The sequence below is a fragment of the Equus caballus genome, chromosome 3 (assembly GCF_041296265.1).
Source record: "Equus caballus isolate H_3958 breed thoroughbred chromosome 3, TB-T2T, whole genome shotgun sequence".
NCBI classification, from domain to species: Eukaryota; Metazoa; Chordata; class Mammalia; order Perissodactyla; family Equidae; genus Equus; species Equus caballus.
The window spans coordinates 71,776,359-71,797,293 of NC_091686.1; the positions used below are offsets into that span (position 1 = coordinate 71,776,359).

Below are 20,935 nucleotides of genomic sequence, written 5' to 3' on the forward strand. Positions count from 1 at the left end.
TCACAATGCTCTTTTCAAGTATTCATTATATGGTTTAAAAATTTATTGGTTGACTGGAGAGTAAGATGGAGAATTAGGAGCTGCCACCATTCATCTCCCTCACAAAAGCAAGAAAAATTATGACAAAAAAACTATGAACTGACAAAAATAGCTCAGGAAAAGCTCTGAACTACAATATGTAAGCAGCAAAAATCCTGCAGAGCTCAGAAAATTAGGAGGACTGCATAGAAAAGCGTAGGAAGCATTTTCTTGCATCACCCCTTATCCTAGTCTAGAGCAGCTCGACACCAGGAGGCATGCCCTCAGAGGACTCTCACCCCATGGGAAAAAGGAGATCAGGAGAACACCAGCAAGCCTCACTATTGCAGCATCTGCTGCCTAGGACTCCTAGTCTTTGCTAATGCTTATCCTAGCTGACAGAGCTGTTCAAAGTCCCCTTCACTGCATCTCCTCACAGAGTTGACACTGCAGTGAGACCTGTCCCCAGGGGTCCCTATCACTGATGTACCCCACTCTGGGATTGGAACAACACAGTGCCTTGTTATATATGAGACCAGATCTGCTGCTGCTCTGAGCTTCACTCCCAGTCCCACATCATGGCTTTGTCCCACCATTACCATTACTGGGATCACCACTGCTGCTATGAGCCACTAGGGTTCCAACTTATGCTTTCAATGTCATTACTGAGGCCACACTGCCACAGCTCTGAGCTCCACACCCTCGTTCCCAGGTCAAAACTATGACCCATCCTTACTGGAGATATGCTGTCACAGATCTGAAACCTGCCCCTGGGTTCCAACAGATTACTAACTGGCCAAGACTGGGGATATGATGCTGCTATTCTGAACTGCCCACTAGAGTCAGAGCTGGGACTTTGACCCACGATCCCCAGCTGCACTGCTACTGTATCCTGCCCATGGGCCCAAGCCACTGGTGTACCCTGTCATCCCAGAACTTGTGCTGCTACTGCATTCCATCTCCTCACCACCAGCACAAGTCACTGTGGAGAGCCCCAGAACCAGACCCTGGTTCCACAAGAGGTGTGCACATGCAAGCACCTTAGTTACCGGTGTCACTGTTACAGCAGGTGCACCAGTGTCCCAGGACCCAGGCCCTGTGGTTTTTCTGCTTGCAGCTGATCCCAGGACCCTGGTTCTGCTACTGCTCTGAGTGCCAGTGCCCCAGATCAGGTTACAAGAGGGATCCCCTAGACAAGAACTTCCTACTACAGGCAGAAAAGGAAAATAGGAGGACCCCAGAATCCTTCATCTCTAAGTATCCCAATATCTCTAGTTGTCACTGCCACACACAAGAAATCTACATCCTTGGCCACAGAAGACCCCTCCAATCTGCATCAAAGTTGGCCTCAGCTGGCGGAGTTACACAGAGACTATGCTGCTGTTCCCTCCCAGGAGCCAAGACACTGAACCCAACACTGCCAGCGCTCTCACAGCCACCTTCAGGTGAAAGTCTTTCCCCACTGAAGCTAGTCTGAAAAGGTTGGAAGAGATGACTACTCCTTGAAATGCACAGAAATCAAAGCAATGCCATCAGAAACATAAGCAAAAGCAAGGAAACATGACACCACCAAAGGAACACAATGATTTTCCAGTAATTGATCCCAAAGAAGTGGAGATCTGTAAGTTACTAGAAAAAGAATTCAAAATAAGTATTTTAAGAAAGCTCAGAGAGATATAGGAGAATATAGATAGATTATTCAATGAAATCAGAAAAACAATGCATGGACAAAATGAGAAATTCAAGAAAGAGATAGGAGTTGTAAAAAAGAGCCAAACAAAAATTTGAGAACTGAAGAATACAATGAATGATAAAAAGATGTTCACCATCACTAATTATTGGGGAAATGCAAATCAAAATTGCAATGGGATATCACTTCACAGCTTTCAGACTGGCCATAATTAACAGGACAGGAAATAACAAATGTTAGAGGGGATGCAGAGGAAAGGGACTTCTTGTACACTGCTGGCAGGATGGCAAACTGGTAGAGCCACTATGGAAAACAGTATGGGGATTCCTCAAAAAACTAAGAATAGAACTACCATATGATCCAGCTATTCCACTGCTGTGTATTTATCCAAAGAACATGAAAACATGAATGTGTAAATATATATGCATCCCTATGTTCATTGCAACATTATTCACAATAGTCAAGACTTGGAAGCAACATAGGTGTCCATCAAGAGACGAACGGATAAGGATAATGTGGTATACATACACGATGGAATACTGCTCAGCCATAAAAATGATGGAATTTTGCCATTTGTGACAACATGGATGGACCTTGGTGGTATTATGCTAAACAAAATAAGTTAGAAGGAGAGTGCCAAATACCACATGATGTCACTCATAAATAGGAGATAAAAACAATAATAAATAAACACATATAGACAGAGATTGGATTGGTGGTTACCAGAGGGAAAGTGAGGAGGGAGGAGTGTGAAAGAGGTGATTAGGCACATGTGTATTTGCGATGGATTGTAATTAGTCGTTGGGTGGTGAACATGATGTAGTCTACACAGAAACTGAAATATAATGATGTACACCTGAAATTTATATAGTTTTATAAACCAATGTTACCACAATAAAAAAAAGGATAAAAAAAGAATACAATGAATGAAAAAAAAATGCAATAGAGAGGTACTATAGATCAATCAGGCAGAGGAAAGAATCTGTGAATTTAAATATTGATCTTTTGATATTATCCAGTCAGAAGAATAAAAAAAAAGAAATTAGAATAAATAAGAGTAAAGAAAGCCTACTTGAATAATGGTACACCATCAACTGAACAATATTCCTATTATGGGAATACTAGATGAATAAGAGAGAGAGAAAGAGGAAAAATACTTATCGAAGAAATCATACCAGAAAACTTCCCAAATACGGGGAGAGATATGGCTATCTAGGAACATGCAGCTAAAAGATCCCTACACACATTCAATCCAAAAAAGGCTTTACTAATAAAACATTATAATCAAGTTCTCAAAAATGAAAGACAAAAGCAGCAAAAGAAGAAAGACTCAGAACGTCCAAAGGATCCTGATAAATCCATCAGCACACTTCTCAACAGAAACTTTGCAGGCCGGGAGACAGTGTCCTGATATATTCAAAGTGTTTAAAGAAAAGAAATTGTCAATCAAGAATACTTTAACCTGGAAAGTGGTCCTTTAGTAATTAAGGAGAGATAAAGATTTTCCCTGAAAAACACTCTGAGGGAATTTATCACCACCTGACCTGTCTTTCAAGAAATACTAACAGGAGTTCTTCCAGGTGAAACAAAAGGACTCTAATTAGTAACATGAAAATAAATGAAAGTATAAAATTCAGTGGTAAAGGTAAATATATAGTCAAATTAAAAATACTATAATGCTGCAATGGTGGCATGTAAGTCATTTTGCCTCTAGCGTATAAGTTAAAAGACAAAATTGTTAAAAATAACTATATGTAAAATATTTTGTTAATGTATACACAATTCAAAAAGATATAAATTGGTATATACCAGCATAAATTGTGGAAGGGGGTGAGTAAAAGTGTAGAACTTTTTTATGCAACAGTAGTTAGGTTGTATCGGCTTAAAATAGACTGTAATAATTATAAAACCTATTCTTAAAGCCTTATAGTAATCACAAAGCAGAAACCTATAATGGATAAACAAATGATAAACATACAAAAGAATAAAAGTATACTGCTAAAAACGTCATTAGTTCACAAAAAAAGTCATTGAAAGAGGATGAAAGAACAAAGAAACTACAATCAGAAAACAATGAACAAAAATGTGATAAGTCCTTGCCTGTAAATAATTAATCTTAATGTAAATGGTTTAAATTCTCCAATTAAAACACAGAAGGTGGCTAAATGGATAAAAACAAGAACCAACTATATGCTGCCTGAAAGAGCTTAACTTAAGATTTAAAGACACACATAGACTGAAAGTACAGGAGTGGGAAAAGACATGAAAATGGAATGAAAATGGAAACAAAAAAAGAAGCAAGTAGCTCCAAAATAGACTTGATGTCAAAAGATGTAACAGGATATAAAGAAGTTCATTGTATAATAAAAATGAGGTCAATTCATTAAAGACGTATAGCAATTGTAAAGATATATGCACCCATTATCGGAGTAACTGAATATATTAAACATTTCTTAACACATCTGAAGGCAAAAATACACAGCAATGCAATAACAGTAAGGTACTTCAATACTTCACTTTCAACAATGAAGAGATTATCCAGACAGAAAACAATGGACTTGAACTACACTTTGGACCAAATGGACCTAACAAATACATACAAAACATTCCATCCAACAGTAGCAGAGTTTACATTCTTTGAAAGTGCACATAGAGCATTCTCCAGGATAGGTCACAGGTTAAGTCACAAAACAAAGCTTAACCAAAATAAGAAGACTGAAGTCATATCAAGCATATTTCCAACCACCATGGTATGAAACAAGAAATCTATTACAAAAATAAAATTGGAATATTTTCAAATATGTGGAAATTAAACAGCAAACTACTGAAAAACTACTTGGTAAAAGAATCAATCAAAAGGGAAATCAAAAACTATTGTGAGGCAAATGAAAATGATAACACAATATACCAAAACTTATGGAATGTGGAAAAGTCATTTCTAAGAAAGGTTTTTAGCAATAAATACAAACATTAAGAAAAGAAAGATCACAAATAAACAATCTAAATTTACTCTTCTAGGAACTAGAAAAGGAAGAACAAACAAAGTCATATGTGAGCAGAAGGAAAGAAATAAAACTGATAAGAGCAGAAATGAAGTTAATAGGGACTAGAAAGACAATAGAAAAGATCAACTAAATTTAAAGTTAATTTTTTGTAAAAATAAAATAATTGACAATGCTTTAGCTAGACTACCTAAAAATAAAGGCAGAGACTCAAATTATAAAGTTAAAAACAAAAGAAGAGACATTACAATTGATACCAGAAAAATACAATCATAAGAGACTACAATGAACAATTACACACCAACAAATTAGATAACAGAAGAAATGGATTAATTCATAGAGCCTACAACTTAACCAAGACAGAATCACAAATTAACAGAAAATCTAAACAGTCCAAAAAAGAGCAAGGAGATTGAGTCACTAATCAAAAATCCATCAAGAAATAAAAGCTCATGACCTGATGACTTCACAAGTGAATTCTACCAAACATTTAAAGAAAAATTAATTCAAATCTTTTCAAATTCCTCTAAAATATTCTTATGAAGCTTATTTTATGAAACTCATTTTATGAAGCCTGAATTACCTTGATACCAAAGCTAGACAATTGCAGGCCCAGATGAACATGGACGCAAAAATACTCAGTAAAATACTAGCAAAACAAATTCAAGAGCACATTAAAAAGATCACACACAATGATCTCATAAAATATATCTCGGAAATGCAAGGGTGGTTCAACATTTGCAAATCAATAAACGTGATATACCACACTAATGAATAAACGATAAAAACCAAATCATCCGATCATGTAAATAAATTCTGAGAAAACATTTGGCAAAATTCAAAATCCTTTTATAATTAAAATCCTTAATAAATTAGGTATGGATAGAATGTACCTCAACATAATATAGGCCGTACATGACAAGCCCAGACCTAACATCATATTCAAATGTGAAAATCTGAAAAAGTTTCCTCTAAAATCACAAACAAGACAAAGATGCCCACTCATGCCATTTCTATTCAACATGGTATTGGAAGTCCTAGCCGGAACAATTAGGTAATAAAAATAAATGAAAAACATCCAAATCAGGAAAAGAAAATGTAAAATTGTCTCCCTTTTCAGGTGATATGATCTTATACATAGAAAAAACCCTAAGACTCCACTTAAAGACTATTAGAACTAATAAATGAATTTAGTGAAATTGTAGGACACAAAAGCAATATACAAAAATCAGTTTAATACAACTCAATAGCAAAAAAAACAAAGAATCTGATTTAAAAATGGGTAGAGGATCCGAATATACATTTTTCCAAAGAAAGTATACTGATGGCCAACAGGTACACATAAAAACATACCCCAAATCTCTAATCATCAGGCAAATGCAAATCAAAACCACAATGAGATATCATCTCACACCCATTAAAATGTCTATCATCAAAAAGACAAGAAATAACAAATATTGGAGGAGAAGTGAATAAAAATGAACCCTTGTGCACTGTTGGTGGGATTGGAAATTGGTGCAGCCAGTATAGAAAACACTATGGAGGTTCCTCAAAAAATTAAAAATAGAGGGACTGGCCTGGTGGTGTAGTGATTAAGTTTGTGTGCTCTGCTTTGGCGGCCCAGGGTTTGCGTGTTCAGATTCCAGGTACACACTGCTCATTAAACCATGCTGTCGTGGTGTCACAAATACAAAAAAAATAGAGGAGGATTGGTACAGGTGTCAGCTCGGGGACAATTTTCCTCAAACAAAAGGGGAGATTGGTAACAGATGTTGTTAGCTCAGAGCCAATCTTCCTCACACACACACACAAAAAAATAGAACTACCATATAATCCAGCAATTCCACTTCTGGGTATGTAGCTATAGAAAACAATACACTAACTTAAAAGAGATATGCACCCTCATGTTCAGCGCAGTCTTATTTATAATAGTCAAGATATGGAAGCAACCTAAGAGTCCATCAATGAAAGAATGGATAAAGAAAATGTGGTATATATACAAATTGGAATACTCTCGCACAAAATAAGGAAGGAAATCTTGCCATTGTGACAACATAGATGGACCTTGAGGGTATTATGCTCAGTGAAATAAGTCAGACAGAGAAAGAAAAATACTGTATGATCTCACTTTTTGTGGAACCTAAAAAAACAGAGTATGTAAAAACAGAGAGTAGATTGGTAATTGTCAGGGGCAAGGAGGTGAGGGAAGTGGGTGAAGGTGGTCAAAGGGCACACACTTCCAGTTGTAAGATGAATAAGTTCTAATGATCTGATGTACAGCATGGTGAGTACAGTTAACAATACTGTATTGTATACTAGAAAGTTGTTAATTGAGTAGATCTTAATCATTTTGCAATATATAAGTGAATCAAATCATCGTGCTGTACACCTTAAACTTGCATAATGCTATGTGTCGATTATATCTCAATAAACCTGGAAAAGATTTTAAAAAATAAAACCAAATGCTAAAGTAGTCACAAAATACCACATAGTGCATAATTTCCTTGATATGAAATGCTCAGAATAGGAAAATCTATAAAACATAAAGAAGATTGAAGGTTGGCTAGGGCTAGGGAGATGCAGAAAACAGGCAGTTCGATCTAGAGGGTAGAGTTTCTTTTCAAGGTGATAAAGATGTTCTAAAATTTGTCATCATGATGCTTGCATAATTCTGTGAATATACTATGAACCATTGAATTGTACACTTTAGGCAATTGTGTGGTATGTGAATTACATGTCAAAAAGTAACAAAATAAATAAAACAAACCAAAATAAAAATCTCTTAAACCATCGTATCCCAGAAATTCTCATCCATCTGTATAATAAGTTTTTCTGTAATTCTTGTATCAATGAGGCTGCAGACACAACCCCCTCTCACTTACCACTATTCTTGACACTCTTCCAAAATATACTACATAAGATGGATGATTGACACATGAAAGGTCATGGACTCTTAGCTAGATGATGACACTTGTAATCATAAAACAGACATTAAACACATGTATACAAACAAAGTCATCCATATTTTGCTTTTTCCATTTGCTATTCAAATGCTCAGACTACTCATATAATGTATTTACTTTGAAGCATAAGAGTTACATTTTAATTTCCTAATTGATTTCCCCTTGGACATGAACATGAGCAATGGTAGAAGGGAATAGCAATTTGAAAAGAAGCATTCTGTTCCACCAGGACGTCCATGAAATGGATTTCAGTTCTGCTGCTGTTACAGGTGACTCGTTACTTTAGACCTGGGAGTGGTAGAAAGGTGTTGGTGTGGCCCACAAAATACATCCATTGGATCTATATGAAGACAATACTGGATGTACTTGTCCAGAGAAGTCATGAAGTGATTTTTCTGACATCTTCAGCTTCCATTCTTATTGATCCCAACAAACCATCTGCTATTAAAATTGAGGTTTATCCTATACCTTAACTAAAGACGATTTTGAGGTTTTTTTCACATGGATGATCTCTAAATGGACATACGATCTGCCAAAAGATATATTTGGACATATTTTTCACTAATGTAAGAAATCTTTTGGGAATATTCTGATTGTATTTAAAAGTTCCATGAAGTTGTAATTTTGAACAGGAAAATTTTGGCAAAACTACAAGAATCGAGGTTTGATCTTATTCTCGCAGATGCCATTGGACCCTGTGGTGAGCTGCTTGCTGAACTAGCTACGTAGAATACCTTTTGTGTACAGTCTCTGCTTCTCTCCCAGTTATACAATTAAAAAGTATATGGACGACTTCCATTCCCTCCATCCTATGTGCCTGTTATTATGTTAGAATTAAGTGATGAAATGACGTTCATGGAGAGGGTAAAAAATATCATCTATGTGCTTTATTTTGACTTTTAGTTCCAAATGTTAAATGAGAAGTGGGATTGGTTTTACAGCAAAGTACTAGGTAAGTCATGTTTTAAGTTGATATCTTGAAGTCCTAACTTACGTAGAGCTTTGAAGGCTAGTTTGTATAAAGTCAGGGAATGCAGTTTTTATAAGTGAAGTGATGAAATAAAAGTATAAAACGATCTTTCAACTTCACAAATATTATGGAAAGGCTTATACAGAGACAGTTTGAACCCTGTGGTCCATTATTTGTACAGGGAACTCCAAGAACTCAAAAACCACAAATCAAAGCACTGAGGATTTCTTGAAGCAATTACATTTCCATTCTTTCATTGTTGGTTTGCAATATAATTTATTTTTAAATTTTTTTCTTGGTAAAATGTTTTATTCTACCTTTGTTGTTTATTAAATGTAGGATCAAAATACTACCCATCACATACTTGATTTTTAGAAGAGTTTTAAGTTCACAGCAATATTGATTAGAGATTTCCCACATAACCCCTGATCCCATGCGTGTGTAGCATCCCCATCGTCAAGATCTCCCACCAGAGTGGTACATTTGTTACAACTGATAAAATTGCATTAACACATCATTATCACCCAAAGTCCATAGTTCTTGGTGTTGTACATTCCATGAGTTTTGAAAAATTTATAATGATGTATGTCCACTATTATTATACTCTACAGAGTAGTTTCATTGCCCTACAAATCCTCTGTGCTATGCCTATTTCCTACATTTACATTTTACTATACTTTCTTTTCATCTTTATAAGAGGGCATTAGAAATTTTACTCACCATCTTGATCAAAGCAGACATCTAGATTGAAGAGTTACATATTTTTAGCACAACTGTCTATGGAGCATTGAATAATTGTTTTCTACTTGTTTATCAGTTTCCTTATTTAAAAATTGAACTGTTTTGCCATATTACCTGAAGGATTCTTTCACAATGGACAGTTACAGTGGCTCAATCCCAGACTCAGGAAACTATAATTTGAGGTTTCTCATGATTACACATTTTTTTCATGAAGTGCTTACTCTATTTTAAAGGCCTAAAATCTTGTTGAAGGATGGACATGCATACTATTACTCTATATTGTCTTATGACTGTCTTTCCTTAAAGACAAACTGAGCCAAAATTAAGGGTGAACACATCTATTTCCATATTTTATGAAAATTTTTCAACTGTTATTTGCAAATATTATTTACTACATAGATATTACTAATTTCTTAACATGAACCAAATACAGCAGTTGGTACAAGCAATTGACCCATACTCTCAAAAACCGCACAGTTTACTTGGAAAATCTAGGATCAACAGAATAGTTTGCTAAATTGTAGAAACTAGACTGAGTACTATAGAGAAAGTTGTTTCCATTGGTTTGATTGTGGGGCTTAAATAATTGTTTATATTTGCATCTGTTACTTTTGCAACTTTGCAGAGTAAACAAATTCATGTTTAATTCTTTAGTGACTTAGGTTTAATAAGTGTTTATGACTGTGAATGTATTGATGTGACATTGGACATAAAATTCTCTTACACTTTGTCTTTTATATATATATGTACAAACATATATATATATAAAACATATAAATTTTAAATGTATATTTGTATCATATACGTGTATACATTTCTATTATCAAACCACAGATACTTTTAAACGTTTTTGGCTACATTATTCCAAGTTCCTTTCATGAAAGTACCTAGTATATTCACATTACAATGCTCTCATTTTCCCTACCTTTTGTTTGCTTTTTGTTCCTTCAGGAAGAACCATTACATTAGCTGATTAATGAGGAAAGCTGAGATGTGGCTCATTTGAACCTTTTGGGATTTTGCATTTCCTCTCCCACCCTTACCACATTTTGAATTTGTTGGAGGACTTCACTGCAAACCTACCAAATCCCTGCCTAACATAATCTATCCCTGTTTGTTATCTTTGCTTTGCTTTGAGGATCTTCACCAGTATTCTAGCTTAAAAGGAAGACCATTATTCAATCATAGGAATGTGTACCCCAACAATATTTACAGCCAAATCCAACATTTATTTGCTGTCACTCCAGCACTTAGTTAATTCCTCATTTGAGATCCCAAGGTTTGGCATTGTAGAGAATAAAAGAGATTGCTTAGCCTATTAGAGGAGGTGAGTTCTACCATATACCAAGTCTGTACTAAATCTCAGTAAAGATCCCTTGAGCAACATGGTTCTCGACACCATAGTTGACTGACAAAATGAAGACAGAGTAAACGTACACTGCATACACAATAAGGATCATAAATCCTGCATATTTACTTTTAAATTTTAATTTTAAAGACAAAATAATTTCTACCACTAGTATCTGAAAACTGAACAATGTATAAAATTGCAAAAGAGCTCTGTTAGGATATAGAATGACATTCTTTATGAAGGAAACCAATAATCTCACGTTTAAAATTGATATCATGTCTATAAGATATAATTCAAAAACAAGCATCTTTTATTGAAATATTTAGTGACCTATTAAGGTATCCTGTTTGTCTACCATTTGATTGGCTGCAACATAAACTGAGATATTATTCAAGGGTTAACTCAATATCAACTTTGATTGCAAAATATTTAACTTTCACAAGGTCCCAAGTTTGAGGTAAAATTTGTAAAAGTTCTATTCAATATAACCCCATTGAGTTTTTTCCCCAGATTTATTGCTGTGTAATTTACATACAAAACTGTAAGATATTTAAAGTGAATATCATGATGATTTGATATACATATACATTATGAAGGGATTCCCTTCGTGTACTTAACACCTCCATCACCTCATATTTTTATCTTTTGTGTGTGTGTGAGTACATATAAGTTTTATTCTCAGCAAACTTCAATTATATAATACAATGTTAAACTTTAGTCATGTGTCTTATAACATTTTGGTCAACAAAAGACTACGTAAATGATGGTGATCCCATAAGATTAGTACCATATAGCCTAGGTGTGTAGTAGGCTATATCATCTTGGTTTGTGTAAGCACTATCTATGATGGTGCCACAACTACAAAATTGCCTAATGACCTGTTTCTCAGAAAATATCCTTGTTGTTAAGCAATGCATGTCTGTATAGTTACCAGATTATACATTAGATCCTCACATCTTATTCATCTTATAGATGAAAGTTTGTACTCTTATACCAACCTCTCCCTATTTCCTTCATCCCCTAGCTACTGGCAACCACTTTCTCCTCTCTTTTTCTGTTTACCCTTTATTTTTTAGTTTCCACATGTAAGTGATAGTATGAAATATTTGTCTTTCTTTGCCTAACTTATTTAAATTAGCATAATGCCCTCAAGGCCCATTGATGTTGTCACCAATGTCACAATTTATTTCTTTCTCATGGCTGTATAATATTCCATTGTGTGAGTGTTTGTGTGTATATATACATATATATGATCTATTCATCATTTGACAGACAGTTTGATTTCATATGTTGGCTATTATCAACAATACTGCAATAAACATGGGAGTGCAGATATTTCTTCGATATCCTGTTTTCATTTTCTTTGGATATATACTCAGAACTGGGATTGCTAAATCACGTGGTAGTTCTATTTTAATTTTTTGAGGAAACTCCATACTGCTTTCCATTGTGACTGTACCAATTTACATTCTTATCAACAGTACACATTCTTTCCAAACTTATCTTTTGTCTTTTTGATGATAGCCTTTCTAACAGGTGTGAGGTGATATCTCATTGTGGTTTTCATTTGTATTTCTCTGATTATTAGTGACGCTGAGCCTCTTTTCATGTACCTGTTGGCCATTTGTATGTCTTCTTTGGAAAATATCTACTACGATCTTCTGCCCATTTGTTTAATCAGGTTGTTTGGTTTTTATTGCTATTGAGTTGTGTGAGTTCTTTATATCTTTTTGATATTAACCACTTACGATATGTGATTTCCAAATTTTTTCTGCCATTCTGCAATTTGTCTATTAATTTTGTGGATGGTTTTCTTTATTGTACAGAAACACTTAATTTGAGGTAGTCCCATTTGTTATTTCAACTTTTGTTCCCTGTGCTTTTGGTATCTTACTTAAAAAAAATCATTGCCAAGACCAATGTCAAGGATTGTTTTCTTTCTGATAGTTCATTGTTAGCACATAAATATGCAACTGATTTTTGTATATTGATTATATATTCTGGAAATTTACTGATTTTTTAAATCAATTCGAACAGGTTTTTGGTGGAGTATTTATGATTTTCTATGTATAACGTCGTGTCACCTGTAAATGGAGACCATTTTACTTCTTATTTTCCAATTTATTTTATTTCCTTACCTAAGTGCTCTGGCTAGGGTTCCAAATAGTATGTTAAATGAAAGTGGAGAGGGTGGGCATCCTTGTCTTGTTCCTGATCTTAGAGGAGAAGCTTTCAGCTTTTCACCATTGAGAATGATGTTAACTGTGGGCTTGTCATAAAAATCCTTTATTATGTTGAGGCACATTCCCTCTTTACGTTCATCAGGAATATTGGCTTATAATTTTCTTTTCTTGTACTATCTTTGTCTGGTTTTGGTTTCAGGGCAATATTGGCTTCATAATGTAATTTCATCAACCCTTGCCCAGATTCCACAGAAAATTAGATAAAGTTCCTTTATAGTGGGCAACTACTTAATGAGTCTGCTAAGTCTGTACAGGGTTCAATTGCATAAATTTCCTGCATGGCATGTCACCCATCATGATAGCTCTGATTTGTTTCAGACCTAAGTTCAAATCAAAATATACCTTGCAGGTGCTAAATTAGTGCAGAGTGTTTTCTGATTGACAATAACTTTGGCATCAGCATTGGGATCAGAATGAAATATATTACAGAAGTGCAATATAAAGTTTGATATTATAATGGTATTGTGGGTAGCTACCGAAATCATCAAATTTTGCCTTGTCATCGCTCCTTTTCTTTACAGCATTCCTGAGAGCACTGTACGCACTGCAGGTGTTATCAGAAAGGAGTTAAATTTTAACAGTAAAGTTAAGCAGGAATTGATAACAATCTGAAAGACATCATGCAGTTTCGGCTTGCCACGTAATCCAGGTCTCCTTTACTTCTCCTAAATTTTGGAATAGACCTAGTCAGTGTACTTTACATGGGGCTATTCAGAGATTGGATAGCCAGGGCTCATCAACCTGCCTCTATGTATCCAAGCCATCCATGATGATTCAGAAAAAGAGAAACCCACATTCCCTGGTGGACTGGGCCCTATAAAAGTGAAGGAGGAAGACAAATACAAAAGCAAGGAGATGGGTCTACCCTTAAGGTGATCCTACCCTTTAGAAAGTGTGAGCCAAAAACGATGCTGCTTCTAATCCATCAGAATAATAGCTCCTTCCAATTGAGGGAGGAGTTGGAGAGACAATGAGTCAACTAGAAGCAAGCTTAGTATGAGAAAGTGTCAGATGCCGCCCTCGCCATAGAACATGGTAGTAAATTATTTTCCAATATACAGAATACATCTGCAGCCTTTGGGTATTTGTGAACTACTTTTTAGTTTCTTAACTGATATAGTTTCTGATTATCACCCATGCTATTTTTTGCATAGAATATGAAGTTAAGTTTCACATAGCAGGTAGATGTTAACCACTTATAAATTATAATACGATTTATGTGGATTATTAAGGAATTCCAAAATTAGCATCTATTTTGGTCCTGGGCATGGAAATTGCTTGACTATAGGACCCCTATTAATCAATGCTGTCAATGCTTTCTAGTGTATTATTGAAGTGTTAAAAGACAGTTGAATAAAATTTAGCATCATCACAATTTTGGAGTTTTTCAAAGAGCTATATTGTTATCTATGAAGTGTCAACAGGCTCTTCTTTTCTACATGTAAACAATTTCCAAAACTAGAAGTAGTAATAATACTCTAGATTCATGGGAAAAACTTACCTCTTCTAATTTTTCATGAAAGTAAGGAAAATAATTAGTAATCTAAAGAAGTTGAATGTATTTACTAAGAGAAGATTATATATATTAATAAATTTATTAACAAGCAAAATTATTTCTCATAAGTATTTCATTTCATAGATTAACGTTTTTGTAAATCAAAGATATAAAACTCTAATAAAATAACTTATGGAACAAGTGGATATAAGTAAAGTCCTGTAACACTTAAAAATATATAGGTTAATATTACATTGGAAGATGAGAGCAATTATAATTAATAGATAAAATAAATGTGTGAATCACAGTAATTTTCTACTTTTTTATTCTAGAATTATAACGACTGCCTAAAAATTTCTTAAATATTTCCTGATGGGCAATCTCATTTGTATAACCTGTACGTGTGAAACATCATGATGGCATTCATACTGGATTGAATATGAAAATAAGCACAAAAAATGTGGGTATTCCTATTATATTAGTGTTTTAGCAGTACTTATTTTTAACATCTCTTGTCCTTATTACTTGTCTGTCTAAAGAAACAATTTTATCTAGATTATCTCTTAATTTTTTTTTGGAATCCAAACCTGCTATAATTTTGAAGCATGACTCAGGGAACACAGCATTTTCTTTACCCTAACAGGTTACATGGAGATTTGATAGCAAGAAACCAGATAGCGTAGGATCAAATACTCAGTTGTATAAGTGGATCTTTCAGAAAAGCATTCTTGGTATTACTCTGGAAAACAAAAACTGAAAACATGAGCAAGAGCTGAGCAGAGTAATAATATTTCAACAGGAAAAATCTTATTGAACATTTATTATTGAAAAACTCAAAAATAAAATTTAACTTCCTTATATTTATTTTCTAATCCTGGGGGAAAAGAATAAGATATAACAGTTAGCATTTTATCATACACAACCTCCTTCCTTATGACCAGAATCAAATGATCTTTATTTCAGATGCAATTACTTTTCATGGAGAATTTTTCAATAACTAACTGGAATTTTGCTCTATTTCCTAGTTCTCCAACTTTATTTTTATCTCTCCTCTTCTGTATGAGCATTCAGTACCACTAAGAAATTAAAGCCCCTCTTTTATTACCAGTGTCTCAACATTTTCTATAGGAAAATATCCATGCTCTTTTTCATGAAGTAATAAAATATTTCATAAAAAATATGTATTCTTTCCTTCCTCTGATTCCAGAGCCACTCCTGTCACATTTCTGCTGCCTTGACACCCGACGTTTTAAACTCAGTCAGTGACTTCACTATTTTTTTAAGAGAATATGTTCTTTTGTTGTTTCTCGGCAAAGCCCCAGTGCATACTTGTATATCATAATTGTAGGTCATTCTAGTGCTTCTATATGGGATGCTGCCATAGAATGGCCTGATGAGTGGTGTGTAGGTCTGCGCCTAGGATCTGTATCAGAGAGCCCCAAGCCACAGAAGCAGAGCACACAAACTTCACTCAGCCATGGGCCAGCCCCAAGAGAATATATTCTAACACGCCATCTCCTCTTCTTTTTTTTGCATATGCCATTTCTTTTACCCAGAATGTTTTCTTTCAACTGGTCCACCCAGGAATCTTGTATTCAGTTTTCAAGTGACGAGTATCACACCAATCTTTATTTACCTCTTCAGCAAACTTAAGTGCTTCTTGATCTGAGACCTAATTTTAACGTGGTTTCATTAGTATAATAATATGTTGTTTAGAATACACTGCCTCTTTCAGTGCCTTGTATTGTCCAAATCTCATTTTATTTCTAAGAATTAAAATTAATAATTTGCTGAAATTCACTCAAACCTAGGTCATCCAAAAACTGAAGCCCTTATAACTCATGGTGGAACCACAGCGTCTATGAGATGATCTACCATAGGATCCCTATGGTGGTCATTTCTTTGTATGCGGATCAACCTGATAACATTGTTCACATGAAGGCCAAGGGAGCAGCTGTTAGACTGGACTTGAACACAATGTCAAGTACAGATTTTCTCAATGCCTGGAACACAGTTATTAATGACTCTCCATGAGTATCACGATTTTTTTAATAGTTAGTATTTATAGATAGGTTCTTTTGTCAACAGTAACTATGAGTTGCATCCCATATTTAAGAGACTAATTTTGAAATTATTAACATGATTTTACCAATCTTTAACCTGTTTTTATTTCCAACCAGGCATTTATTTTGAAGTTTCATTTTAACCCCATTGATTTAATGGGTAATCAGATACTGTAAGAAATTTTTATACAAATAAATGCAAAACTTATATATGTAATTGCAAAAAGGACATATTTTTAAAAATATGATAGCACCCATAGAATGAAAAAAATGAGGTATTTGAAGTTATATAAAATATTTCAATTCAGTACCCCAAATTTTTGAAACTATTAGTCTGTTTTTGCTCAAAAATTGATTTTTGTCATTATTATTTTAACATATTTTATAATGATATGTGATTTACATAACATAAAATTAAATGTTTAAAGTATAAAAATCAAATATATGTAATACATTACAAAGTTATGGACCCATCATCATAATCTAAATTTAGGACATTTTCATCAGCCCAAAAAGAAATCTTAAATGCCTTAGAAGTCATTCTCCATTCCCCCTGCCTCTGGCACCATTAAACTACTTTCTGTCTCTATAAATTACCAAGTTCTGGACATTTTATACAAATGGAATTATGCAATCTGTGGTCTTTCAAAGCTGGCTTCTTTCACTTTACATGTTCTTGACTTTCATCTACGTGGCAGTTTTGTATTGCTAAATAATATTCTATGGTATGGATATGCTACCTTTATTTGTCCGTTTATCAGTCCATTAATATTTTTGCTATTTCTGCATTTGGCTTTTCTGAACATTTCTATACAAGTTTTTGTGTGAACATATGTTTTCATTTCTCTGGGGTAGATATCTAGGAGCAGAAGTGCTGGAATATGTGGTAACTCTATGAAGAACTGCCAAACCTATGTCAAAGAAGTTTCACTATTTCACATTTTCACAGGCTATGTATGAGAAATCCAAGCTCTCCACATCATAGCCAACACTTATTATTCTCTTTCATTTTTATTATAGCAATCCTAGTGAGTATGAAATGGTCTATTCTTGTGGTCTGGATTTGCAGTTCTGTTAGAGCCACAGTTGCTGAGCATCTTTTCATATGCTTATTGGCCATTCATGTATCCTTTGGAGAGCAATGTCTATTTGAATGCTTTGACATTTTTTAAATTTGGGTATTTGTCTTCTTATTATTAAATATAGAGAATTCTTTATGTATTATGGATACAAGTACATTATCAGATTATGATTTGTTAAAATCTTCTTCCATTCTGTGTGGGTTGATTTTTCACTTTCTTGATTGTGTATTTTTAAGCACAAAAGTTTTTAAATATGATAGGATATTAAATTTTTCCATATTACAGAGGAAAATAACATGGTGGAATTTGTAGTGCCTAGCAAAGAAACCATTAATCAGCACTTATTATGACTATCAGCATTATTATTGTATTAGGAGGGTATCACCTAAGGAATACTTGAAAAATATGTTATCAAGGAGAAAATGATAGAACAATTGATTGATGAAAATACTTTTAAAATAAGCAAGAAAGAATAGAAAAAGAAACAAAAACCAGGTTGAGAAAATAGAAAAGAAAATGTAGAATAAGATGGTGGATGAAAATGTAAATATGCCAGTACTTACATACATCAAAACAGACTAAATCATTTAAAGACAAAGATTGTCAGACTGCATTTTAGAAACTACATATACATGCAAGACGTGCTTAAATAGAAGAGTAGAAGAAAACTGTAAGTACAAAAGTTGGAAAAGATCTATTTCAAGGGAACCATAGAGTTATGTTGTACCTATAGTAATACCAGACAGAGTAGTCCAGAATTACTAGTAAAATAAAGGTAAATATTTCATCGTAATACATAGATTAAACCTTCAAAACAGGGGTCTGCCTGGTGGCGCAGCGGTTAAGTTCGCATGTCCCCCTTCTCAGTGGCCCGGGTTCACTGGTTCAGATCCCGGGTGCGGACATGGCACCACTTGGCAAGCCATGCTGTGGTGGGGGTCCCACATATAAAGTAGAGGAAGATGGGCACAGATGTTAGCTCAGGCCCAGTCTTCCTCAGCAAAAAGAGGAGGATTGGTAGCAGATGTTGGCTCAGGGCTAATCTTCCTCAAAACAAACAGAAAAAAGAATTCTTCATTTGAGATCCAGGGTTTGGCATCTAGAACATAAAATAAATTTTCTTATCAGAGCAAGTGTGTTCTGCCACACACCAAGCCTGTACAAAATCTCAGCAAACATCCCTTGGAGAACATGGTTCTAGACATCATAGATACCTGTCAAATTGATCAAAGAGAAAATGCATGCTGTATATACATTAAAGACCATAAATTCTGCATATCTAATAAAGATCGAATAATTTATACCACTTGGATCTGAAAACTTCCCGTAGTTTAAAATTACAAAATAATTCTGTTAGTATATAGAATGATATTCTTTATGAGCAAGAGAAAGAATGTTTTAAATTGCTATCATAACTTTAAGACATAAATAGAAAGGAAGCATCCTTAATGAACTATTAAATGATCTATTAAGAGCTCCTTTTTATCTTCCATTAGATTGACAGCAACATAAAACTGAGATCTTATTCAAGGACTAACACAATATCTCTTTTGATTGCAAATTACTCAGGCTCATAGGAAAACTTTCACAAGGGTAAAGGCTGAAGTAAGATAAGTGAAAGTTCTGTTCGATCTAAACCCATTCTTGAAAGATGCCCTCTTTCACATTAAGGGAAGCTGGCAATGTCAATAGGAGAGAAAAAAGTGGAGGAAGGGGAAGAAGCAAAGAGAAAGATGAATAGCAGTGTAGTGTTAATAATTAGTAACAGCAGCTCTTTTTATTAAGTTGCAGAAACAAGACTTGAATCCAAGTCAATGATTATGAAACCTGTCTTTATTCTTTATTATAGAAAGCAAATTGTTCCCCCAAAAACTTGCTTTCCAATAAGTATTAGGATCACAGGTAATTTCTGCATTTTCTTTTTAAGAAATAAGACATTTGACAAATTGCAACAAGATTCTTAAAAATGCTTGTAACCTTTGACTTCTTAGTAAACTCATATGAAACTATGCAGTGAAAAACAATCAAGATGTGCAAAAATGCATAAAAATTCACACTGAGGATATGCCTGGATGGAGAGTAGTGGGGGAATCCTAATTCCTTTTTGATTCTTTTTCATAGTTTTCTAAATATTCTTTCAGTGACCGTGTGTTATTTTTATAAGGATGTCACAGAGTGAGGAAGACCAGTCCAATTCAGTGATAAAGCTACAAAGAGAGGCTGTGTTATTGGAGTTCTGTAGGGAACCATCTTCCAGGGCATGGTTGAAGAAAGCTGTTAGCAGAGAGCTAATGACAAATAACATTGAACGGAGATAACTATGAATGTTGCTACAGGTTATTGGACTCCCACAGATTACCAGGATGCAAAATGTCATCAAAGGAAAGGACAGTGACTTTCATATGAAACTAATGTCATCAGAGTAGAATTTTACTTCTGCAGAATTCTCTGGACAAGGTAGAGTTTGCCAGGTAAAGTCTGAAAATTTATTCCTCTTTTCTTTATTCTGTAAAAAACAGCTTTGAAAAGAAGCTTTACAACAGCAATTATGATGAGAAAGTATACTTTTTATATTGGAATGATTAAGTCATTATTTTCCAGAGACAAGAGAACAAATAAATGAATTTAGAATAAACAAATGACTTTAAAATAGAAAGACTGGGAAAAAAAATTGAATATCCAGTTTGACTAGATTTGCAGGAAACTTTCAGCTGCTCTACATTTCCTTTGCTTTTGTTTTTCTAGTGAGAGAGTACATTGAGCAATGAGGAATTATTCTACTATAGATAGCAGTATTCCTTTTTTAATTGACAAAGATCCAGGAGTACAAGTCAGAATAATTCCGAATTAATTCCAGACAAACACAGATTCACCAGGAGCTTTAGATAGTTTGACCTGAGCTCCTCAAGGGATGACTAGCTCTCTGCTGCAGGACGCCTGCTGTACCTCTCCCTCTGTGGGGCAGCTGCTCCCGGGTGGACTCAGGGAGGCGATGATGAAGGCCCCTCGCAGCTAATTACACATAGCACATTCTGCTGGAATATCAATTATAAAATATGATTTCAGGGAAAAGATGTCAGACACATTTAAGCCATAAATATGGTCACTCAAATAAGTAACTAGACAAGTATATTTCTGGATAACAAACAAAGATCTTAGGGCTACTTCATGGAAATTCCAAATAGTATTACCAGACTCATGAATGATAGTGATCCCTGACTTCCAGCCTATAAAGACTGGTTTAGGGAGAGAGCTTGGGAAATTCTGACAAAGGTAAAGTCAAGTATAAATTATTATAGAAGTGAGAGAAAAATAAA

The 20,935-nt window shown here is 34.5% G+C and overlaps 1 pseudogene; it reads left to right on the plus strand.

Moving 5' to 3' along the window:
- Positions 1-7,909: 7,909 nt before the first annotated feature.
- Positions 7,910-10,642, plus strand: LOC100067952 (UDP-glucuronosyltransferase 2B31-like; annotated as a pseudogene).
- The last annotated feature ends 10,293 nt before the right edge of the window (positions 10,643-20,935 follow it).